Source organism: Lynx canadensis, chromosome B1 (genome assembly GCF_007474595.2).
Source record: "Lynx canadensis isolate LIC74 chromosome B1, mLynCan4.pri.v2, whole genome shotgun sequence".
Taxonomy (NCBI): Eukaryota; Metazoa; Chordata; class Mammalia; order Carnivora; family Felidae; genus Lynx; species Lynx canadensis.
In genome coordinates, this window is record NC_044306.2 from 21172972 (window position 1) to 21199626 (window position 26655).

The window sequence follows — 26655 nt, forward strand, 5'->3', positions numbered from 1 at the left end:
TATTTCTTGGACCTAATTGGCCATAATCAACCAAGACCCATTTCCAATGAACTTCCTGAAGGTCCCCTCTGTGTGGAGCTCTCATGGTTTCCGCACCACAATCTGAAGTCATGCCTCAGTCTAACACTCTGAACCACAATTTTTGCCTCTAGCATCTTTATTCGTTATGACCTAATATGGACTTGATCTGTGACTTCTGCCCTTACCTGCTGTTGCCATTACTGCTCATAATGTACCTGTGTTTTCTCATCAAACTTTCCTCCCTAAGCGGCTGTGACTGGTCCCAGGACACCAAACCTGCTGGACTATTGCAGCTGGGAATGGGATCTACCTTCCATGCCCTAATGCTAAGAACTCCTCCCTCTCCTCAATTTCTACTAACAATCAATCAACAAAACCTATTGTTCTCCCTCTAATTTCTCACATCCACCCCTGCCACCATTTTTGTTTAAGCACTCACTACTTCTCTAAAATTTTACAGTAATGCCCTACCTGTGATTTTTGCCTCTAATCCATCCTTTACTGATAGAAAGAGAAAACACAGTTTGAATCCTTTAACCACCTGAGTAATGGTATCAAAAGAAATCTGACCAAGAAGAGTTTAAGGTTTTCATTCAAACTCCACTGTATGAAACAAATTGAAGATGACACAAACAAAAGGAAAAACATTGCATGCTCATGAATTGGAAGAACAAGTATTATTAAAATGTCTATGCTTTCCAAGGCAATTTACATACTTAATGAAATTCCTATCAAAATACCAGCAACATTTCTCACAGAACTAGAACAAACAATCCTAAAATTTGTACAGAACCACAAAAGACTCTGAATAGTCAAAGCAATCTTGAAAAAGAAAAGCAAAGCTGGAGGTATCACAATTCCAGACTTCAAGTTATATTACAAAGCTGTAGTAATCAAAACAGTATGGTACTGGCACAAAAACAGACACACAGATCAATGAAATAGAACAGAAAACCCAGAAATGGACCCAAAACTATATGGTCATCTAATCTACAACAAAGCAGGAAAGAATATCCAATGGGAAAGACAGTCTCTTTAACAAATGGTGTTGGGAAAACTGGACCGCAACATGCAAAAAAGAATTAAACTGGACCACCTTCTTACACGATACACAAAAATCAATTCAAAATGGATGAAAGACCTAAATGTGACATCAGCTGGAGCAATTTCTTACTAGATCCAGAGGCAAGGGAAACAAAAGCAAAAATGAACTACTCGGATTTTATCAGGATAAAAAGCTTCTGAACAGCAAAGGAAACAAAACTAAAAGGCAACCTTTGGAATGGAAGAAGATATTTGCAAATGACATATCTGTTAAAGGGTTAGTATCCAAGTTCTATAAAGAACTTAGCAAACTCAATACTCAATAAACAAATAATCCAGTTAAGAAATGGACAGAAGACACGAATAGACATTTTTCTAAAGAAGACATCCAGGTGACTTACAGACACATGAAAAGATACTCAATATCACTCATCATCAGAGAAATACAAATCAAAACCACAATGAGATACCACCTCACACCTGTCAAAATGACTAAATTAACAACACAGGAAACAACAGATGTTGGTGAGGATGCAGAGAAAGGGGAACCCTCTTACAATGTTGGTGAGAATGCAAACTGGTTGCTTCCACTCTGGAAAACAGTATGGCAGTTCCTCAAAAAATTAAAAAAAAAAAACGGTACTACCTTATGATCCAGCAATTGCACTACTAGGTTTTTGCCTGAAGGATACAAAAATACTGGTTCAAAAGGATACCTGTCCCCTGATATTTACAACAGCATTATCAACAATAGCCAAATTACGGAAAGAGTTCAAATGTCCATTGACTAATGAATGGATAAAGAAGTTGTGGTGTGTACACACACACACACACACACACACACACACACACACACTGGAATCTTACTCAGCCATCAAGAAGAATAAAATCTTGCCATTTGCAATGACATGGATGGAGCTGGAGTGTATTATGCTAAGCAAAATAAGTCAGCCAAAGAAAAACAAATGTCATGATTTCACTCATATATGGAAATAAAACAGATGAACAGGGGGAAAAAAAGAGAGGCAGACCATAAGACAGACTTTATCTTTTTTTCTTTTTTTGTTTTGAGACAGTGAGCGAGAGAGTGAGAATGCACAAATGGGAGGGGAAGGGGCAGAGAGAGAGGGAGGGGGAGAATCTTAAGCAGGCTCCATGCCTAGGGCAGAGCCCAACACAGGGCTCGATCCCACAACCCTGGGATCACGACCTGAGCTGAAATCAAGAGTTGGGCACTCAACCCACTGAGCCACCCAAGTGCTCTCTAACACTCTAAACTATAGAGAATAAATTGAGGTGTAGGGGAGATGGGCGGGAGGATGGGTTTAAGGGGTGATGGGCATTAAGGAGGACACTTGTTGTGATGAGCACTGGGTGTTATATGCAAGTTATGAGTCACTAAATTCTACTCCTGAAACTAATATCACACTATATGTTAACTAACCAGAATTTAAATAAATTTTTGAAACAACAACAAAAACTCCACTGTATGAATTCTACCCACTGTTGCCTTAGCAATAATAGTACCCATCGTTTTGATAATGGCATAACGTGGTGACTTCAGGTTTATTTACCACCACCTTAAAAGAAGAACTGGGAAGGCGTTTGGAATGGTTTGTGTCCCAAACAAAAAAAAATACACCCTAAAAGGGAAGAACATGATTTACGTATAAGAGATAACTGGAGGGGCGCCTAGGTGGCTCAGTTGGTTAAGCGACCCACTTCGGCTCAGGTCATGATCTCATGGTTTGTGGGTTGGAACCCCACATCGGACTCTGTGCTGACAACTCAGTGCCCGGAGCCTACTTCTGATTCTGTGTCTTCCTCTCTCTCTGCCCCTCCCTCTGCTTGCAGTCTGCCTCTCTCTCTCTCTCAAAAATAAATAAACATTAAAAAAAATAATAATAAAATTAAAAAAAAGAGATAACTGGAGCCTGGGTGCTTAAAATGGCTTCCTACTACTGTAGACTTGTTACTTCCTCCATTGCCTCTTCTCAATTTAGTGTGATAAATGATATAGTGTAGTAATATATACTGGCATTACTCAAATGTAACATAAACTGGTAAAAAGTAAAAACCAATTTTTCCATGTTAACCCAGTATACTAGAATGATCCTAGAACAGTTTGGTTACCATCAACTGTAAGGAATGGGTTCACCTGGCTGAAGAATGCGATGAGATGAAGAACAAAACAGGAAATCAATGCTTTCATTGGCTTTTTAAAAAGCGTGTTATTATTTATTTATTTTGAAAGAGAGAGAGAAAGTGGAGGAGGGGCAGAGAGAGAGGGAGACTGAAACCCAAGCAGGTTTCATGTTATTAGCCCAGAGCCCAAGGCGGGACTTGAACCCACAAACTGTGAGATCATGACCTGAGCTGAGATCAAGAGTTGGATGCTTAACCAACTGAGCCACCCAGGCACCCCCTTTCCTTGGCTTTATATTCTCTATTCATTTCCACTGACTTACTTGTCTCTTCGTACTCAGATGCCACACTGTTTTAATTAGCATGTAGTTTTAATAGCATGTTTTAATAGCATGTAGTTATGCTTTGATATTAGGTAAAGTGAGATTTCATCTTATTATCAATATTTTAAAAATATTCATGGTGATTGATACTCAATTTTCTCCTCTAACTGAACTTTGAAATCAATGTGTCAAGTTCTATTTAAATAATACCTCCAGCATTTTGTTGGGGATGACATTCAATTTTGGTATAACTTAGGAGACTTGATTTTTCCCATCTGGGAAGACAGAGATCTATTTATTCAGGTCTTCAACTATGTCTCTCAGTAAAGTTTCGCAGTTTTCTTCATATAAGTTTGGTGGATTTTTGGTACATTTTATAGTTTCTATGTAATTGTGAATTGTGAATGGAACATTTTATTCCTGTTACATTTTCAACTGGCTATTTCTAATGAATGGGAAAGCTACTGACTTTGGTATATTTTCCCTGTGTCCAATTACCTTTTTAAATTCCTTCATTTTAATAATTTTTTCCTTGGATTTTCTAAGTAAAGAATCATAAATTCTTTCATAATAATGACAGTTGGTAGTTTTTCCTTTTTAATATTTATAGTCATTTTCATTGCCTTAATTATGAGAGGTCCACATCTCTAAATAAGATGTGGAACAGTTATCAGTAATAGTAAGCATTCCTATCTTGTGCCATGTTTTGAAGAGAATGCTTCTAATGAATTGCCACTAAATGCAATGTCTGCTGTTGATGTTGATCATTAGCGTCTACCTGAAATCAGCAATGGGTGTTTACCTGTTTTCCTATGCTCCCTGGAAATAAATGTATTTGGATTAGAATCGTCATCATGACCAGAGCTCATCTGGTCTTCTTGCTTCTTTTTACCTTTTTTCTTAAACCAAAACAGAAGCATAAATATGAGTCCCCAAACAAAAATTTTAAATGTGCTAGACAAGTACAAGCATGAACAGAAATCCTCAAACAAAAACTCAAAAGTTACTGGACAAAACTCTATTATTTATATAATCTTTTAACAATTTTGTTTCCAAGATGAGTATTTAAAATCAACTAATGAGCTAATGTAAATTCATTCATTCAATAGATACTTCTTGTGTGCCTCCTATATGCAAATGAGTTCATTATAAAATAATCAGCTGGAAGGTCACTTAATCTAAAACTGTTTTAGAGTCAAATATGAATAATCTTAGTTTGATCATGTTTTACATACATATATGCCTAATCACTTTCAAACCTTCCAACTGTCCATGTGCTTCTTTCTCCAGAGTTTATGAACAGACTATTTTCTTAATGAATGACCTAACGGCACAGACGAAGAATTTAGTAAATTTTTTCTTTTTTTTAATGTGGTACAGTTCTAACCACACTAAATTTTATAGTGTTTAGGAGGTTGATAAGGAGCAGCGGTCCATGAATTACTAGAAACTCAGAGGAAAGGGACAGATTCAGATTAGTAGATTCCCAAAATATGAGATAGAACTCTCAGACCTTTAAAAGATACAGCTTTGCTTTTGAATTTTCTAAAGTTTAGAAAATCTAAACCTTTTTAAGTTCTAACATCACTATTATAAACATTCAAAAATAAGAACCAATAAATAAAGGGAAAAATGATATTCAAACCAGTTTACTAATCCTCTTGGAAGCCTTATTAGCTTACAAATGATGATGATCTTGTATCATGTTAATGTTCTGAGCATTTAAAAAAACAAATACAGCCATTTCCCTGTAGTAATTGGTGTGAATCTATGGATAATCCTGATATTACAAGGAACAGGCTAAGTACATGTGTATTCACTGGCTGATCTACTTTAATACCTTTTTTTGCTTATCTCAACCCAATATATCTTTTTAAAGTTAATTCCTAAAGCTTAAAATTAACCTAAACATTTTTCATTAACATGTACTGTTTCAGTAAATAATACTTTTGCATCACAAATTCCCAGTACAGAAAAACTCATTCATAAGTATAATGTACCTAAGGCGATTGGAAAAACTAACCTGAAAACCAAAAAACCTGAATTATATAACATTAGGTGTAAAAACATTACCAAAATGAAAATCTTTATTATCAATCCAATATTATGTACTTAAAAAATAAGCTTTCAAAAGTGGTCAAGTATAACTAGACCATCTGTGAACTGCAGGGAAAACACTGACAGGAGTTATAGAAGTCATGGTCATTTAAGAAAAATTCTTCATTTCCATAGGTTGATGGTCAAACTAAAAAACACACATTTGGGAAATTGAGGAAGTGATAGCCTTTACATTGCTAAGGAGTATTGTAGAGAAAACCCTCAAGTTTATAATGGCTATAAGGGAAATGGCCTCTCCAAGAAGCTGGAGGGTAGCAGAAGCATACACAGAGCTGAAGACTGGTATGCTTCTACGAAATAATTTCTTCAAAGTAGACACAATATAAAGTTTAACACAAAGTTTCCATGTTCCATCTTTCCTGGAGATGCCTCTTTTAAATGGCTTATTATAAGGTGGAATATGTCAGGTGAAAGATAGCTGCTGTTATCAGCAGACCCAATGAAGAAGCTCTTAAATCCAGGGAGACTGAAACACAATTTTTGTTAGGCAGTAAGGAGCACATCAACCTGTGAAGTATATAGCTCATTAATTATCGGTTTCAAAAATTTGTTCTAATAAAAAATTCCTGGAGATTAAATATAATTAATATTATTTGTACCTTGAAGATTTGGATGGTGGTGTCTCTTCTGTTCTGGAACCAAGAACTGAGCTTCCGATTTCCTTCCTATTATCAGAACGCATCCCTTATTTCCGACTTTCAGTACTTGCGTTCCTGCCAACCTGTGCCTGAGACCTTTTCCCGAATACTTCAGTAGTTCCCCTGGGATTACAATGCATGCTTATCCCCACCTCAGTACTTGGTGTTAAACTGCTACTTTATCAGGTCTCCTTGATGCTTCATTTTCGTGTCTGCTATAGAGATCTGCTAGTTAGCAACATGGCTGTCTACTGCCACTACCTCAAGGAACCAACTAAGCTAATAAGTAACCAACATCTGGTCCTAACCTGTTCATAGAAACAAGAATGAGTCTAATTTCACTCTGTACCTGGGAACTATAATAGTCTCTGAGCTCTAGTCAGCTCCAATAGTATTTTCAATTAGCTTCAGCTTCCTGTTCAGCTTTTCGATTTCTCTGGAATGAGTCCTGATACTTTTGCAGCTATTACCAAGAAGATGAATCTTTGCTCCATATCAAATGGTCTACGTGATTCTTCAGCTCAGACTCTCAGAAAGGATACCTGCCAGAAAACTTCTGCTGCCATGCCCTCTCTCCTAAGATACTGCACCAAATCAGTCCTAATTAATCACATCCCTTGTAATAACATGTCTGAAATTCTGACAACAGTGAGAGTGTTGAGTTCCCTGAGAGTCAATACTATACTTTCAAGAAATCCTAGTTATTTTCTTTATACATCCCTGGTCTGGTACTTGCACTCCTTTCCCCCATTCCTACTGAGTTGCAATGATCTGTTTACATATCTGTCTCTGCCATTTAACCATGAATTCCTTGAGAGGAAGAGTAGTTCTTATGTTTATAAGGACTTAACCAGTGTTTAACATAACGCCTGGCACATCTAAGAGGCTTGGTAAATGATGATTGTGGAAATAAACAAATATACGCTTGTGGATGAAAACGTGATTCCTTAGCAAAGGAATACTGACTGAGTCTGGCTCAAGTGGTAAACAAGGACACAATCAAAAGAGAATCTTCTGATTCCAAACTAGGAATCCAGACAGAGATGATAAAAGATACTCTAGGGGCGCCTGGGTGGCTCAGTCAGATGAACATTCCACCTCGGCTCAGGTCACGATCTCGCGGTTTGTGGGTTTGAGCCCCACGTCGGGCTCTGTGCTGACAGCTCAGAGCCTGGAGCTTGCTTCGGATTCTGTGTCTCTCTCTCTGCCCCTCCCCTGCTCATGCTGTCTCTCTCTGTCTAAGAAATAAACATTAAAAAAAAAAGATACTCTAAAGTTTTAGTGAGAAAGGTATGGCATAATTTATGGGTATCTGGTTTGTTTGTTTTTTATGTTTTTTTTTTATTTTATTTTTGAGAGAGAGAGACAGAGCACAAGCAGGGGAGGGGCAGAGAGAGAGGGAGACATGGAATCCGAAAAAAGGTGCAGGCTCCAAGCTATTAGCATACAGCTGGACGTGTGGCTCAAACTCAGGACCCATGAGATCATGACCTGAGCCAAGCCGGATGCTAAACCGAATGAGCCACCCAGGTGCCCCTATGGGTGTCTGTTTTTTAAAAGTTGTTCAGGGGCGCCTGGGTGGCGCAGTCGGTTGAGCGTCCGACTTCAGCCAGGTCACGATCTCGCGGTCCGTGAGTTCGAGCCCCGCGTCGGGCTCTGGGCTGATGGCTCAGAGCCTGGAGCCTGTTTCCGATTCTGTGTCTCCCTCTCTCTCTGCCCCTCCCCCGTTCATGCTCTGTCTCTCTCTGTCCCACAAATAAATAAACGTTGAAAAAAAAATTTTTTTTAAAAAAATAAAAGTTGTTCAAACATATCTTTAAAACTAATGCTGGTAAATGCTTAAGTTTAGCTGTTGTAATAAGAAGACATATGAGATTTTTCATTTTATTATTTTAATAGAGTAAAAATTCTGGTTAAATGAATATCTTCTTAAGTAGGGATGCAGGCAAAAATAATTTGTGGCTTGAGTCTTAAAATGTAGAACACTCAATTTTCAGGCACCCCTCCCAAGTGACTACAACATATAAAAAACTGCATATTTGGATTTTAAAATGGTTCCACATACTTAAAATTTTAAAGTACACTTGACTCTTGAACAATACAGGTTTGAACCGCACACATCCACTTACACAATTTTTAAAAATAAATACAGTACAGCTCTGTAAGTGTACATTCTCTTCTTTATGATTTTAACATTTTCTCTAGCTCACTTTATTGCAAGAATACAGTATGTAATACATATAATACACAAAATGTGCGTTAATCCCCTGCTTATGTTATTGGCAAGGTCTTCCAATCAACAGTAGGTTATTAGTAGTTAAGTTTTTGGAGGAGTCAAAAGTTACATAGGGACTTTCAGCTGGGGGTGGCAGTGGTGCCCCTAACCTCTGTGTTATTGAAGGGTCAACTCTAATTGCAATGTTACCAGCTGCCTATTACTTCACTTAGCGTTTTTCAGTACATATTACCAATTCTTTTCTACAATAAAGAATAATTTTTGCTTCTATAATATCTTTCCAAAAAGGGTTAATGAAACTCACAAATTATTCTAACTTTTGATTATAGGAATAAAATGGACAGTACATCTGGTGAAATTTTTAACAGTATATGGATTAGGGAAGGCCAGAGAGATGAGAATATAGCTTTTCCAGTTTGAATGAATACTGGTAGTTATAACATAGAAGTATGTGGCAATTGTTGGAGAAAAACACAAATACAAATATGATTTAGAAGATGCTCAAATTTGGTAGGTTACCCTTTTTGCTACATGAAGGACTAAAAAGGAGGGTACAGCAGTGGAGGGAAGAGAAGCCAGAACAGAAAAGGTAAGGGAAATAGAGAATATGATTTATTTGGCATAATCCTGAACCAAGTACAAGACCCAGACTGTGGTATCAGCCAGGAATACAGGGGACACAGGCAGATTCAATCAGCAGGCAAATTGGTCTAAGGCCATTATTTAAAGAAGAGATGAGGAGACCAAGTTAAGAGAAACCTGGATTCATAAAGAAGAAATTTAGTCCCCAGAAAATTGGCATAAGGCCACCGGGGTATAAGATAGGAATCCATAAGACTAGAATTAAATCATAGAGATCACTTCCATTAATAAAGTCAAAAGTGGCCAATTAGCCATTAAGCTCCTTTGTCTTAGCGTCTGTGGTCAGGGTAAACCTAATAGGTGTCTAGTTAGGTGAGCTTTCATATGAGAAGAATATAGGAGACCAGTCCAGCTGACAAAATTAATTCACTTTCATCAAAAAATAATCATTTCCTCCCTTCTCAGTGATCAAAGCCTTCACCAATCAATCCTTTCTCTTCTGTGTAAGATAGGATAGGCTACATTCCTCAAATGTAATGGCTCAAACACAACAGAAGTGTGTTCATTACTCTCATAAGAGCTCAGGACCAGGGTTGGGGATGGGATCAGGGAACTCTGATTCAGAGACTAAAGATGACGTCATTATCACCTGAGGTGCGGGAGGGGGTGGGGGGTGGTATGCAAGAAGTTCATGTGAGAAAATTTCCTTGGCCAAGCCTAGAAGTGGTATAAATCACTTGTGCTCACATTCAGTTGAAGAGAACTTAGTCACATGGCCACACTTAAGTGTTAAGAGATGAAGGAAAATGAAGAAGAAACAAAACAAAACAAAACAAAACAAAAGAACTGGGCATCCACAACCCTAACTATTTTGGGGGAAGAAAAGAGATTATGGTCAACAGCTTGCAGTCTGTCATACCAACTTGGGGTAACAACAACAACAACTCATGGGATATAAAGGACAAGGGAGAAAAATATTAGAATTATATGTACGTTTAACAAAGACTTGGAGAGATTCACTTCTAGAACAAGCCACTTCTGTAGGACTGGAAGCCTCAGGGGAGGGAACACTTCCAAATCACCTTTATCAATTTTGCAGGACACTAAACTGCTGTGATTGACTTAGGTTGACGGTTCCACACATTTCATCTCCTGCATTCTGTATCTCTTCCCAAAGTCTTAGACACAGCCACTACTGGCTTGAAGTTTAATGTTTGCATGTGCACTCTCCCTAGCTCTGTATTTCCAAATTTAGCAAAATTTTTATGTATCTCTGACCTTTTCACAAAACACTGCAGTGAGGTTAAGAAAACACTGGGTCTGATCTTCCATTCTCAATGGTGGGAGCTGCTGAGTGTAAACAGATGCTTTGTGCTCCCCCTCCACAGATCTCCCCGCATCATCTATTGGAGGCCAAAAAGTAATTACTGTCCTACAGTTTACTTTACAAAATCTGAACTGAATGATCTACAGGGAGAAATATAATGGTCTTCAAATTTTTGCTCTGCAATTCTAAAACTGAGTTATTCCTAAACTAAATTTGGTAACAGATCGCTATACTCAAAATATCAAAATAAAAAACCTAAAAATAAAATATACTCAAAATATCAAAATAAAAAACTCTAAATCGAAAGTCTAAGCAACAGAAAAAAAAAAATGCCTGAAACCCCCCCCACACATACACGTTTTAAATTCTAACAACTTTCTTTCATTAATATAGTAAAATTCACTCTGAAAATAAAGTTATCATCAAACTTCAAAATAATGAAACTACAGCATATGTGACTTTGACAAATATTAACTGTATTAAACCTAAGACAATTACGATTTCTTGGCTTCATGCGGGCCAAGGAAAATATAGACATTTTAAGTTTAAGGGAAGGCATCACTGCACAAGTTTTAGATATGGCAAATTTTGTGAAGATAATTGAATTTTTCGTGTCAAAAAGATCTTGTAAAACTGCTACTGAAAACTACCCAAGCACGGACCTCAGGGTTGGCCACACAAGCTACCTTATTTGTAAGTGCAAAGCCACAGAGCAGAAAAATGAAATCAGAGATACCTGAAGGTAAAAGAATTTAAATTTGCCTTTTCATTTTATTCCTCCTAGGAAATTGTATTTTATACCTCTTAGGAAATTATTTATGGGAATTGCTAAATATTCTTTTCAAGTTTGCTAAAAACATTCAGGGAATTATTTTTCTAGCTCTAGAAAGCTTTGTCTTTTTGGTCTTACTGAAAAATTGTGAGCTACATTTTAATCTCAGTTTTCCTACTTATAAAAATGGGAGAGTCTACATGGAAATAAAAATTTCAAACACACCTATAAAATGAAATACATAATGTATTCATAAAAACAAATAACGATCACTTTTAGGTAACTGTGGAATGTCTGAGTCATGTTGACATGGGCAAGATGAGTGGTTTAAGAAGTGGTAGAAATGATAAAAGTTACATTATTTAATTACCTCATCTTTCCAAAAGAAATAAAAATATTGTGTCAATGCAATTATCTTCTTTGGAATTTCCAAACTCAGACCTCTGCAACTAGTACTTAGATGTTACTTCTTAAAGTAGTGAAACAAGGGCCTGCAGGCAACAGAGTACATCATTATCCTTCCAATGAATAACAGAAAGGGAAGGTTCACTGCCAAGGCACAGTCTCATGTTACTTCAGGTCAGCAATTTGAAAATTTACCCTGTGGTAACGTCTGATTTTCCCAGGGAGGCAAGATTAAATGCCAGATAAAGGATTCACTACTTGACAATTAGAGAAACTGATGCCTACAAGCTGATAATACCCTAAAGAGGTAACTTGAAACAATTATATCAATTATCTAAACACTGTATAATGTATTACCTTTTAGCAGTGAGAAACAGAGCCATGAGAATGAAAAATGGAAGGAAAAATAAAAACCATTTGTATTAACCAAAATTATTTTGATTATTCATCCTTATTAGTTTCTTTAAAAAAACTGTTTGATGTTAAATCAAATCAATACTAATTTTTAAAAATAAAGAATGATTAAGCATTTATTTGATTTCATGTAGAAGGCTGAGTATTTGTTATTAGGTCGCACCTGATACTGGCAACTGTACTAACATTTTCATAAAACACCAAACAGCAAAGCTCTTTTAAATTTAGACTTTTATTTTATATTTTTTAGGATAAGAATCATGAAATTTTATTCACATCTATTTTTATTCTGGCTAAAAAGATGTTCATGGAAGTACTACACTTGGCTTTCTCAAATGGCTTGAGGCTCATTTAAAAGCTTCTAAGAAGATAAAAGGGGTAATATTTTCTTTGCTTGTTGGGTGGTCGAAAGGTTAAGTATCAAATTCCCAGTGTGGGAAAATCCCAAAGTACTCTAGGTGAAATGTTTTGATGCTAGGTACGTGTGTCCATGTGGAAGTACACACAGCTGAAGACCAGCCAACAGTATTTCCTGGGCCGAGATCAAACAAAGTTATAAAATTAAAAAAAAAAAAAAGCAACTGACCACTTACTCTAAAGTCTCTACGTGTAGTTATAGTAGCGTACATTTTAAGGTTCTTTACAAATTTACAAAGCACTTTCACAAATACTGTCTCAGTGTTTTGAGGACGATTGATAGGAGGATGATGTAAGTAAGGCATGTCTCTAACGAGGCCATATGCGTCGTGGTTTACTGCGTACATCGCGTCTCTTTTGGTCTATTCCAGGCCTTTGCTCCAGCAATACCTCCCTTGCCCTCCCTGCCTACCTAACTCACTATTTTTCTACTACTGGGTACTTCCCTCCAGCATACACATGTTGGTATTCCTCCGTCTTAGCAGGCTTCCTGTCCCACTTCTCCATTTAGCTACCCTTCCCTTCTTCCCCACCTTCTCTCCTGCATTCATTTCCTGTCTCTGACTTCCTCTACTTCAGCAGGTTTCCCCTCTACCACTCCAGTAAACTGTTTACCAAGGGCGTCAATGACCTCTTTGTTGCTAAATCCAAAGGCCAATTCTCAGTTCTCATCTTACAGCATCTGACACAGTTGATATCTCTTTTTCCTTGAAATAATTGTCTCAGTTTCCAAGATACCACTCTCCTGATTTTCCTTTTACTCCTCTGGCAGTTCCTTCTTGGAGCTTCTCTGCAAGTCCTTGGACCTAATCTCTTTTTAAAATCTGTGATTACCCCCTTGATGATCTCATCTAGTTTTTACATATTATAAATACACTAACAAATCCAAAATTTTTACATGTACCCTTCTGAATTAATATAAATTCCACAAAGGCAGGAATTTGTTTACAGTGGTAAACTTCTGCCTCTCTAGAGCCTACAAGAGTCTCTGGCCTGTAGCAGGTTCTCCAATATTTGCTAAATAAATGAATGGATGAATGTGGTTATAAAACTTATTATAATTGTTAAATAAAGATTCCTTTAAAAATTAAAACATAATATTAAAAACTCAATAATCAGCTGGTATTAACAATGTAATTGACTTCAAAACTGTGCTGTTGGGAAGGCAATACAGTAAAATATGTTCAATAATTTGTCTTTTGTGGAATGGGAAATTTTTTGATATGGGTATATCCTCAAATTTCAGATATATAAATTAAAAATTTCTGTTAAATGTATCTGTAACCGGGGCACCTGGATGGCTTAGTCAGTTAAGCATCTGATTCTTGATTTCGGCTCCTGTCATGATCTCACAGTTTGTGAGTTCGAGCCCCACATCGGGCTCTGTGCTGAAAGTGTGAAGCCTGTTTGGTATTCTCTTTCTCTCCCTCTTTCTCTGCCCCTTTCCTGTTACCTCTCTCTCTCTCTCTCTCTCAAAAATGAATAAACAAAACAAAAAGCATGTGTAACCACTTGAACACTAGAATTAGGATGTATAATTTTCAAGTCACTAGAGTGAGAGAAAAGAATCAAAAAAAAGGACTAATACAATGTCAGGGCATAAGAGAAAAAAATTATACATGCTCATGTAATACAGCAAAAACAGATGCAAATATGTCAATGAATATAGGTGAGTTAAACTCTCATTAAAAAAGAGCAACTCTTGGGGCACCTGGGTGGCTTAATCAGTTAAGCATCCAACATCAGCTCAGGTCACCATCTCATGGTTCATGAGTTCGAGGCCCACGTCGGGTTCTGCGTTGACAGCTCAGAGCCTGGAGCCTGCTTCAGATTCTGTGTCTCCCTCTCTCTCCATCCCACCCCTGCTCACACTCTGTCTCTGTCTCTCTCAAAAATAAATAAACAGTAAAAAAAAAAAAAAAAAAAAGAGCAACTCTCACATTGTATTTTTAAGAAGTCATATAAATGTTCCTTACAAGAGCCAGAATTAAACACTGCCAAGAATTCTTGAAAATGCACAAAATTAAGGGCCAAAAGCATTAAATGGGGCAAAGAAAAATTCACCAAGAAGCTATTACACACATAAGGCAAAATAGTTTAAAATTCTATAATGGAAAACCGGTTAGAAAAATGCAATTTGACCAATTCACAATCATGGCTGAGATGTCAACAAATCTCTACTAGAAATGGATAGGTCAAATGACAAAATCATGTAAGAAAAAAATTTGTGTAACAAAACAAATAAGATGTTTATTTGTTTTTAATAAACAAAATATATAAACTGATCATATATTATTCTTCATAAAAATATCAATAAGATAAAAATGTGGAAGTTATATAGGCTCAATGAAATATTCATAGACTATTAGAGAATAGGAAAAATAAATTTACCAGGAGTACCTGTATCAATACAGGTAAGGTTTTTAAAGATAATATTAAGTAAAAATACAAACTAGAAAAAGATACTATAAAATCAGTATATATTATTCAAGGGTACATTCACTTATAATAATATTATGAAAACTTGCACAAGAATGATAAAAATCAAGTTTAGAACAGTGGTTATCTCTTTGGGGAAGAGAGAATTATGACAGAGGTATATATGCTAACAGTTTATTTTTTAAGCTGTCAGTGCATCTATAGCTATGCATTATATTATCTATGTACTATATTTTTGAAAGTTGGATATATGTCATTTTAAAAAATCATTCAAGTTTTATTCCTTCCCTCATATGGAAAAATGCTAAAAGTTATTAGCAAAAAAAAAACCAACATAAAAAAGACCACTTTGGGAAATTTAAGATATACTATTACACAATTGGGCAATTCTTGGGTTAAAAAAGAAATTAAAACTGAGATTACAAGCTTTTTGAAAATAAATGACACTTAGGGATTTACAATTAACAATCTGTGTAATTTGGTCAAAGCCATTACTGACAGGGGAAAATTAATAACCTTAAATGTATTTAAAGTAAGAATTTAAAATAAGAATTTAAAGTAAATAAACTATGTATTCAATACAATAAGCCAAAAAATAAACAAAGATAAATTTGAAGAAAATAGAAGGGAATAATTACTAAAGATAAAAGCAGAAGTAAAACAATAAAACAGTAAACAAATTTAATTTTAAAAAGTATTATTTGAGGGGCGCCTGGGTGGCGCAGTCGGTTAAACGTCCGACTTCAGCCAGGTCACGATCTCGCGGTCCGTGAGTTCGAGCCCCGCGTCGGGCTCTGAGCTGATGGCTCAGAGCCTGGAGCCTGTTTCCGATTCTGTGTCTCCCTCTCTCTCTGCCCCTCCCCCATTCATGCTCTGTCTCTCTCTGTCCCAAAAATAAATAAAAGTTGAAAAAAAAAAAAAGTATTATTTGAAAAGACCAATAAGCCCCTATCAAATCTGATTTTTAAAAAGCACTGAAAATGAAATAAACAATATTAAACATAAATTACATTATATCCATAGTTTGGAATAGCACCTAAATATAAGATAAGAATCAGAGATCTATGATTTATCGATATAATAATGTCTTAATATAATATCGGTCTAAAAGGCAAGAACAATAGGGACAGTATGGTCACATATGTGTTACGAAGAAAATGATATATGTGTTTAAGTTTATAGGTCTGTAATTATATTTTAAAGGCCTGAGATGAGAGAAAACATTTATGACCTATAAAGTAGGAACAGGATTTAAATTTTGCCACGTCCTAGAAGTCAATAAAAAACAAAAATTGGTGAAGATATTAGAAGGCAATTCCCAGGAAACTATAAACAAAAAAATTCTCTACGTCACCAGTAATCACAGAAATGGAACTTTTTTTTTTAGAAATGTAATTTGTAACAATCATGACAAATCATTTCTTCACACTCGAATTGGAAACAATCAAATTTGATAATATTAAGTAAAGGGGACACTAGAAGTTCATGACGATCGGGATGAAGTATATTTGGATGCAACCATTTTGAAGAACAATTCAATAGTTGCTATTAAAATTTAGTAGCGATGGACCTAGCAATTTAACATGTGTGTCTACATAGAAACCTGATATTCACTGTAGCAATGTTTCTGATATTGAAAAAATAGAAACAATCAAAATTTCCATGAGTGAGATAATAGTTAAATAATGGAGTAGTGTATAGCTATTAAAAAAGGATATGGTAGATTAAGAGGTGATAGTACACTGGGGTGCCAGGATGGCTCAGTCAGTTGAGTGACCAACTTTTGATTTCGGCTCAGGTAATGATTCCTGGGTTGTGGGGACACAGCCCCACATTAGGGTCTGCAATGAGCATGGAGCCTGCTTAAGATTCTCTCCCTCTCATGGCACCTGGCTGGCTCAGTCGGTTAAACATCCCACTTCAGCTCAGGTCATGTTCTTGCAGTTCATGAGTTCAAGCCCTGTACTGGGCTCTGTGCTGATAGCTCAGAGCCTGGATCCTTCTTCAGATTCTGTGTCTGTCTTTCTGTCTCTCTCTCTCTCCCCCTCCCCTGCTCATGCTCCCTCTCTCTCTCAAAATTAAACACTTAAAAAAATTAAAAAAAAAAAGATTCCCTCACTTCCCCTCTGCCCTTCTCCCCTGTTTCTGCTCTCCCTCCTTCCCTCCCTCCCTCTCTCTCTCAAAAAAGTGGGAAAAAAGAGGTGGCACTATAGTAAGATTCAGAGGATACATAAGTGGGTGAAATAAACCAAGTTAAGAAAGAATGGGTAAAAAAGAGAAACAAAATTCACGCTTTAAAGAAATACACATACACACAGACTTTAGAAAAAGTTGTGAAATGGAGTATTGTTTTTTAAAAAGCAAACAGCACAGGGGCGCCTGGGTGGTGCAGTCGGTTAAGCGTCCGACTTCAGCCAGGTCACGATCTCGCGGTCCGTGAGTTCGAGCCCCGCGTCAGGCTCTGGGCTGATGGCTCAGAGCCTGGAGCCTGTTTCCGATTCTGTGTCTCCCTCTCTCTCTGCCCCTCCCCCGTTCATGCTCTGTCTCTCTCTGTCCCAAAAATAAATAAATGTTAAAAAAAAAAAAAAAAAAAAAAGATTTGGGGCGCCTGGGTGGCGCAGTCGGTTGAGCGTCCAACTTCAGCCAGGTCACGATCTCGCGGTCCAGGAGTTCGAGCCCCGCGTCAGGCTCTGGGCTGATGGCTCGGAGCCTGGAGCCTGTTTCCGATTCTGTGTCTCCCTCTCTCTCTCTGCCCCTCCCCCGTTCATGCTCTGTCTCTCTCTGTCGCAAAAATAAATAAACGTTGAAAAAAATTAAAAAAAAAATAAAAATAAAAAAAAATAAAAAGCAAACAGCACATATATTATTAGCCCAATTTTAGACAAGAGTTACTAGCTTTGTTTAGAGAAACCTTCCTCAAGCATACAGATAGCAACCGAGTCTAGGACCAAATCCAGTGTTCTTCTTTCTACTCTAGACAGCTTGGCACACTGGAATAAAAGTGCATTGTTTTGTACTCCTTCAGGCCTATGTTCACCACTTCCCAGTTAGGTAACCTTGGGAAAAATAAGCTCTCTGAACCTTAGCATTTTCAACTGACAAATGGACAAATAAACTCTAGCTCCACAAATTACAAAGACAAATGAAAACTACATGAGAACAATTCCTTCTCCCCTGGCCAACAGAAACAGTTCATCGAGAATCCTCTGTTAATCAGCAGGGTCCAGAAATAGTCTTAGGGCAGCTCAGCCCCATGAGTAAAGTTTGCCGTGTCAAGTGCCTCTGTGGCACTGTAGGTTGGAAGTTTCTAAATATGTTCAAGATGATAAAACTATTCCGATGGCCTGGTATTTCCTTGAGGCTCCCATCTGCCTCATACTCTAGCACCTTTCTCTCAGTTTTTCTGGCTCAGTTCCAAACATCTAGATTATACGGTATGTGGTAGGTATTTCATTTATTTCCTAAGAGCGATGGCTGACCCTTAATGACAAAATCTCTAGCTGTGCACTAAGCCACTGTCTTCTAGGCCTGGCTACATGACTCTAAGATAGTTTTTCTAGGTTGCAATCAAAGAAATGAACATAACACACCATTAATAGTCTGTACTATTTTACCCTAAATGAATCACCTTGAACTTACCCAGTTGTATTAGTTAGCTCAGGCTGCCATAACAAAATACCACAGACTGGACGGCTTAAACAGAAATTCATTTTCCCGTAGTTTTGGAAGCTAGAAGTCCAAGATTGAGGTGCCAGCACAGAAAGTTTCTGGTGAGAAGTCTTTCTGGATGGCAGATGGTCACCTTCTTCCGGAATCCTCACATGGTCTGTCCTCGGTGTGTGGGCACACTCAGAAAGTGTGAGTGAGCTCCCTCTCTTTGTGTCTCTTCTTATAAGGACACTTATCCAATCACACCAGGAGCCTACCCTTATGACGTCATTTAACCTTATGACTTTCTTAGAGATGCTATTTCCAAATACAGCCACACGAGGGGCTAGAGTTTTAACATATAAATTTCGGGGGGACACAAACATTCAGTCCAGAACACCAACCACAGAGTGACTCATCGGCCCTTTTTCTCTACTCACTTATACAGGTCTTAAAAATGTTCTGGCAGGTCATTTCCCTCAAGCTGGCATTTTATTCTGTCGGAACTCGAATACTGGGAGATCTGAGTTGGGAGGAACCCTCTCTGTCGGATCCTTTATAAACAAACAAACAAGCGAACATTAAGTAAGATCAGTCCTAGAGTCTTTGGCCCACCTAGATCCCTGTGGAGGGGTTCCCCGCTTACCAGTCACAATTTCAAGTTCCCTGCCCACCAACCAGCCTTGGCCTACTTGCATCCCAGTGGGAGATCTCCTGCAAGCACATTCCACCACATGGTTCCCTGTCTGCCAACACTGGCCCAAGGGCACACCAGCAGGTGACTTCCAGGTTGCCAGTTCTAGCTGGTATCTCCCTGTCTGCCAGCCTCAGCCCAGCCACTGCGGAAAAGCTCTTGCTGTGAACACACTTTTTCTCACGAGGCCTAAATCCCAACCTGGGGAGGCAGCTGCCCTTCCAAGTTTTTTTTTTCCTTAGGTTCTCTCTCTTGGCCCTAGAATATTCTTTTGAATTTTGATTCCTTCTCAGTAGCTTTCCTATCATAAATAGTTAATAATTCTTCATATTGAACATTATGCATTCAAATTACCATGTGGTTTCCATCTTCTGACTGGCCCCTGGCACAGAACAGCTTGAAGATGAGTGTCACTGGGTGTTTCACGGTGCTGCCCCAGGAACAAGAAGAGAGGTACGCCAGTGTCCGAGAAAGAAACCACTTCTCCTACAGTTCCCTGCTGCAAGCTCTACTGGCAAAAAAGAAATGTTGGCAAGTTCCAACACCAGCATTACAAGCAGGACAATGAAGGGTAGATCTGAAAGGTTACCTGACATAGTAACCGTGCTGCTATCCACACACAAAGTCGTTATCTAATTACATTAAAAAAAAAAAAAAAAGAAAAAGTTAACACATAGCAAGACCTTCCTATGTGCCTGACCATTTTAAGCTCTCTTAATAATTCTGTGATGTAGGTACTATTACTATCCCTACTTTACAGATGAGGAAAGTGAGGCATAGGCATGTAAACTTAATTAGCTTTGGCAAGGTTGTGCAGTGAAAGACTAGAGATTCAAATCTAGGTATTCTGACTCCAAAGACTACATCTCAACCATCATGTTGTATTGACCTTTGTTTCTATTGCTAAGACAAAAACAAGCTTTAAAAAGTGAAGAGATTTGTTTCTTTTCTGGAGGCCACTTTCCCCACCGGCCTGACACACCACCAGTGTGGCAAAGTTTCCTCTCATGCTCTTGGGCACAGCTCTGAGCAGCATCACCCTTTAGACCAGAAAGCTGGCGGGCACTGTGGGGAAGAAACCAATTAAGAAGAAAGTGGAGGAGGTGCTAGAAGAGGGGGAAGAATTCGTGGGTGTAAAAGGTTCCCAAACATGGAGTGGAAAAGGCAAAGGGGATACTCCGGAAGTGCAAGGGGTCCTGAGAGGAGGATAACACATGGGAGTCAGAAGACAACCCGGACTGCCCTGACCTCAATGCCCAGTTTCTACAGTCACAGAAAACAGTACATGGGACAGATAAATCAGAGGAAGGCAAGCACAAAACTGACTCTGGCTCTGAAAATAAGGGAGAGAACAAACCAAAGAAGAAGAAAGAAGAGTCAGAAAAGCCATGGGACTCTGCCAGTGGTTTGGAGTTGGATGGAGCAGATTACTGGAGCTACAGACTCCAGCGGAGAACTCATGTTCCTGATGAAATGGAAAAAATCTGGCGAGGACGACCTGGTCCCCACCAAGGAAGCCAATGTCAAGTGCCCACAGCAGGGGGGAGGGGGTCATACCCTTCTCTGAGGAAAGGCTGATGTGGCATTCCTGCCTTTCAGAGGATGGTGGCAAAGAGATGACAAGAATGCGCTCTCCCGAATACCGGCCCCTGTCATACCTGACTGCAGGCTTCAAGTGGGGAGGAGGGAGTTCTACTTGCCTTGACACCACAGGAGTGGCTTGAGAGGATGTCCTTTGAAGAGTCAGCACAGTGTGCTGTGCTCTACAGCAGCCCAAGTAAAGCCCGTCCACGCCATGTAGTTTGCACACCCATCCCAGTGGAGGGGAAGGGGGAGAAGTAGTGCAAGGCAGCTCATTCTGGGTTTTGCTGAGAAAAGCAGAAGGACAGGAAGGACAGGAAGGACAAAACCTGCAGAATGGGTGTGTGGGACAGCAAAAGATACTGCAGACCTTCAAAGACCATCTCCACACCCCACAGCCTGCTTCCCCAAAGTGCTAACGCTGCATTTTTACAGTGTAGCGCGTGTGTAGTGTAGTTTTTGGTAATCACTGGTATGTAATTTGTGGGTACAAGGGATGGAGTACGAAGGGAGATAGGTAGGATCATTTTTATTAAAATTTGGGGCCTGACTGGGAAAATGGTGTCACAACGGAAAGAACAACTTAATGATGATTTTGTTCTACGTCCAGAATATTTTATCTTAAAAGAAAAATGTCACCAGTGACCTAAATGAGGACTATAAGAAACTATTTAAAATGCCTGAAACTTATCACCCAAGGTGTTCCTTGCCTGAGCTTAATGCTATTCCCAGGAAAGAACTAAGTGAGTTAATAAACCACCAGCTGCCACTTGTGGGATGGAAACTGGTTGAGGAGGGAAAGTCTTCTATCGGAGCACATACAGGCCCACTGTTCTGTCTTAGCAGTGCTAACTCTTGATGTTGACAACACGCTTCTTTTTCAATTATAAAGTTATAAATAGCAATTGTTCATCCGAGCCACTGGCCAAGGCACTTGGGGAGGGAAAGAAGTGGTATAGAAAGTGGGAAAGTAGGGAAAGAAAGGCCCATGCTCTCAGAATGGAAGAGTCTTGGAGCCTCTCTGTTACTTGAATTTTGAACCCTAAAGCCACTGGTTGCAGCACTGACAGCACAAGTTCACAGAAGCACTTTAAAAGTTGAATGATTTCAAAAGCCCTGGTCTCAGGACATTAAACATTCACACTGGCACAGTGGTTCACTTTAGAACACAAAACAAGACTTTTTCTAATCCTAAGAATTACCTGATACCTGAAAAGCTGTCTTCAATCATGAGATCCATTAGTTCTTGACACAGTCTAGACCCGCATCTAAAAATCCATTATAAAATCTTTCTAGGCATGTATTAGGCTTCCTTGAAAACTTTGTTTAAATGTAAACTTCCTACCACATTGTCAGTTTTTGTCTTAAAACTATAGGTTTATTAAAAAAAAAAGTGAAGAGAAACTCTATTAGAGGCCAATGTTCCTCAATATTGCTATTAAAAAAGATAGCACACATAGACGGTAGTTATCTCTGAAAGAAAACTAGAAAAAATATCAAAATGTTAACAATTATTAATTCTGAGCGGTTTACAGTTCACACCTGAACACAGGTTCACCAATACACAGATTTTTTTTCTGAAATAGCACTGTAAATGTATTTTCTCTGCCTTATGATCTTTTTTTTTATTATGAAGTTTATTGTCAAATTGGTCTCCATCCAACACCCACTGCTCATCCCAACAGGTGCCTTCCTCAATGCCCATCACCCACCTTCCCTTCCCTCCCACCCCCCATCAACCCTCAGTTTGTTCTCAGTTTTTAAGAGTCTCTTATGGTTTGCCTCCTTCCCTAACTTTTTTTTCTTCCCTTCCCCTCCCCCATGGTCTTCTGTTAAGTTTCTCAGGATCCAGATAAGAGTGAAAACATATGGTATCTGTCTTTCTCTGTATGACTTATTTCACTTAGTGTAACAATCTCTAGTTCCATCCATGTTGCTACAAAAGGCCGTATTTCATTCTTTCTCATTGCCAAGTAGTATTCCATTGTGTACATAAACCACAATTTCTCTATCCATTCATCAGTTGATGGACATTTAGGCTCTTTTCATAATCTGGCTATTGTTGAAAGTGCTGCTGTAAACATTGGGGTACAAGTGCCCCTATGCATCAGTACTCCTGTATCCCTTGGGTAAATTCCTAGCAGTGCAATTGCTGGGTCATAGGGTAGATCTATTTTTAATTTTTTCAGGAACCTCCACACTGTTTTGCAGAGTGGCTGCAGCAGTTTGCATTCCCACCAGCAGTGCAAGAGGGTTCCCGTTTCTCCAAATCCTCTCCAGCATCTATAGTCTCCTGATTTGTTCATTTTAGCCACTCTGACCTGCATAAGGTGGTATCTCAGTGTGGTTGTGATTTGTATTTCCCTAATGAGGGGTGACGTTGAGCACCTTTTCATGTACCTGTTGGCCATCTGGATGTCTATTCATGTTTTCTGCCCATTTCTTCACTGGATTATTTGTTTTTCGGGTGTGGAGTTTTTGGTGAGTTCTTTATAGATTTTGGATACTAGCCCTTTGTCTGATATGTCATTTGCAAATATCTTTTCCCATTCCATTGGGTGCCTTTTAGTTTTGTTGTTTCCTTTGTAGTGCAGAAGCTTTTTATCTTTTTTTTTTTTAATTTTTTTTTTTAACGTTTATTTATTTTTGGGACAGAGAGAGACAGAGCATGAATGGGGGAGGGGCAGAGAGAGAGGGAGAAACAGAATCGGAAGCAGGCTCCAGGCTCCGAGCCATCAGCCCAGAGCCTGACTCGGGGCTCGAACTCACGGACCGCGAGATCATGACCTGGCTGAAGTCGGACGCTTTACCGACTGAGCCACCCAGGCAGAAGCTTTTTATCTTGATGAGGTCCCAATAGTTCATTTTTGCTTTTAATTCCCTTACCTTTGGAGATGTGTCAAGTAAAAAATTGCTGTGGCTGAGGTCAGAGAGGTTTTTTCCTGCTTCTCCTCTAGGGTTTTGATGGTTTCCTGTCTCATATTCAGGTTCTTTATCCATTTTGAGTTTATTTTTGTGAATGGTGTAAGAAAGTGGTCTAGTTTCAAATTCTTCTGCATGTTGCTGTCTAGTTCTCCCAGTACCACTTGTTAAAGAGACTTTTTTTCCATTGGATATTCTTTCCTGCTTTGTCAAAGATTAGTTGGCCATACTTTTGTGGGTCCAATTCTGGAGTCTCTATTCTATTCCATTGGTCTATGTGTCTGTTTTTGTGCCAATACCATGCTGTCTTGATGATGACAGCTTTGTAGTAGAGGCTAAAGTCTGGGATTGTGATGCCTCCTGCTTTGGTCTTCTTCTTCAAAATTACTTTGGCTATTCGGGGTCTTTTGTGGTTCCATACAAATTTTAGGATTACTTGCTCTAGCTTCAAGAACAATGCTGGTGCAATTTTGATTGGGATTGCATTGAATGTGTAGATTGCTTTGGGTAGTATTGACATTTTGACAATATTTATTCTTCCAATCCATGAGCAGGGAATGTCTTTCCATTTCTTTATATCTTCTTCAATTTCCTTCATAAGCTTTCTATAGTTTTCAGCATACCGATCTTTTACGTCTTTGGTTAGATTTATTCCTAGGTATTTTAGGCTTCTTGGTGCAATTGTGAATGGGATCAGTTTCTTTATTTGTCTTTCTGTTGCTTCATTGTTAGTGTATAAGAATGCAACTGATTTCCGTACATTGATTTTCTATCCTGCAACTTTGCTGAATTCATGTATCAGTTCTAGCAGACTTTTGGTGGAGTCTATTGGATTTTCCACGTATAATATCATGTCATCTGCAAAAAGTGAAAGCTTGACTTCATCTTTGCCAATTTGGATGCCTTTGATTTCCTTTTGTTGTCTGATTGCTGATGCTAGAACTTCCAACACTATGTTAAACCATAGCGGTGAGAGTGGACATCCCTGTCGTGTCCTTGATCTCAGGGGGAAAGCTCTCAGTTTTTCCCAACTGAGGATGATATTAGCTGTTGGCTTTTCATAAATGGCTTTTATGATGTTTAAGTATGTTCCTTTTATCCCGACTTTCTCAAGGGTTTTTATTAAGAAAGTATGCTGAATTTTGTCAAATGCTTTTTCTGCATCGATTGACAGGATCATACAGTTCTTTTCTTTTATTAATGTGCTGTATCACATTGATTGATTTGCGAATGTTGAACCAGCCCTGCAGCCCAGGAATGAATTCCACTTCATCATGGTGAATAATTCATTTTATATGCTGTTGAATTCGATTTGCTAGTATCTTACTGAGAATTTTTGCATCCATATTCATCAGGGATATTGGCCTGTAGTTCTCTTTTTTTTTGCTGGGTCTCTGTCTGGTTTGGGAATCAAAGTAATGCTGGCTTCACAGAATGAGTCTGGAAGTTTTCCTTCCCTTTCTGTTTTTTGGAATAGCTTGAGAAGGATAGGTATTATCTCTGCTTTAAATGTTGGTAGAATTCACCTGGGAAGCCATCTGGTCCTGGACTCGTATTTGTTGGGAGATTTTTGATAACTTATTCAATTTCTTTGCCGGTTATGGGTCTGTTCAAGTTTTCTATTTCTTCCTGTTTGAGTTTTCGAAGTGTGTGGGTGCTTGGAATTGTCCGTTTCTTCCAGGTTGTCCAGTTTGTTGGCATATAGTTTTTCATAGTATTCCCTGATTGCTGCTTGTGTTTCTGAGGGATTGGTTGTAATAATTCCATTTTCATTCATGATTTTATCTATTTGGGTCATCTCCCTTTTCTTTTTGAGAAGCCTGGCTAGAGGTTTATCAATTATGTTCATTTTTTCAAAAAACCAACTCTTGGTTTCATTGATCTGCTCTACAGTTTTTTTAGATTCTATATTGTTTATTTCTGCTCTGATATTTATTATTTATTTTCTTCTGCTGGGTTTGGGGTATCTGCTATTCTCCTTCTATTTCCTTTAGGTGTTAGGTTTTTGATTTGGGATTTTTCTTGTTTCTTGAGATAGGCCTGGATTGCAATGTATTTTCTTCTCAGATCTGCCTTTGCTGCATCCCAAAGCGTTTGGATTGTTGGATTTACATTTTCATTTGTTTTCATATATTTTTACATTTCTTCTCTAATTGCCTGGTTGACCCATTCATTCTTTAGTAGGGTGTTCTTTAATCTCCATGCTTTTGGAGGTTTTCCAGACTTTTTCCTGTGGTTGATTTCAAGTTTCATAGCATTGTGGTCTGAAAGCGTGCATGGTATGATCTCTTTTATACTTATTAAGGGCTGTTGTGTGACCCAGTATGTGATCTATCTTGGAGAATACTGAACGTGCACTAGAGAAGAAAGTATATTCTGTTGCTATGGGATGCAGAGTTCTATATATATATGTCAAATCCATCTGATCCAATGTTATCATTCAGGGCCCTTGTTTCTTTATTGATCCTGTGTCTAGATGATCTACCCATTGTTGTAAGAGGGGTATTAAAGTCCCCTGCAATTACCAGATTCTTATCAATAAGGTTGCCTACGTTTGTGATTGTTTTATATATGTGGGGACTCCTGTATTCGGTGCATAGACATTTATAATTGTTAGCTCTTCCAGATGGATAGACCCTTAATTATTATATAATGCCCCTTCTTCATCTCGTTACAACCTTTAATGTAAAGTCTAGTTTGTCTGATACAAGTATGGCTACTCCAGCTTTCTTTTGACTTCCAGTAGCATGATAGATAGTTCTCCATCCCCTCACTTTCAATCTGAAGGTGTCCTCAGGTCTAAAATGAGTCTCTTGGGGCACCTGGGTGGCGCAGTCGGTTAAGCGTCCGACTTCAGCCAGGTCACGATCTCGCGGTCCGTGAGTTCGAGCCCCGCGTCGGGCTCTGGGCTGATGGCTCAGAGCCTGGA

The 26655-nt window shown here is 38.5% G+C and overlaps 1 protein-coding gene and 1 pseudogene across 4 annotated transcripts in view; one reads left to right on the forward strand and one right to left on the reverse strand.

The window, feature by feature from the left end:
• MICU3 (mitochondrial calcium uptake family member 3) overlaps positions 1-26655 on the reverse strand; it is a 111510-nt gene that overhangs the window by 62439 nt on the left and 22416 nt on the right. The gene's annotated exons all lie outside the window — the stretch shown is intronic.
• Positions 19579-20947, forward strand: LOC115511657 (annotated as a pseudogene).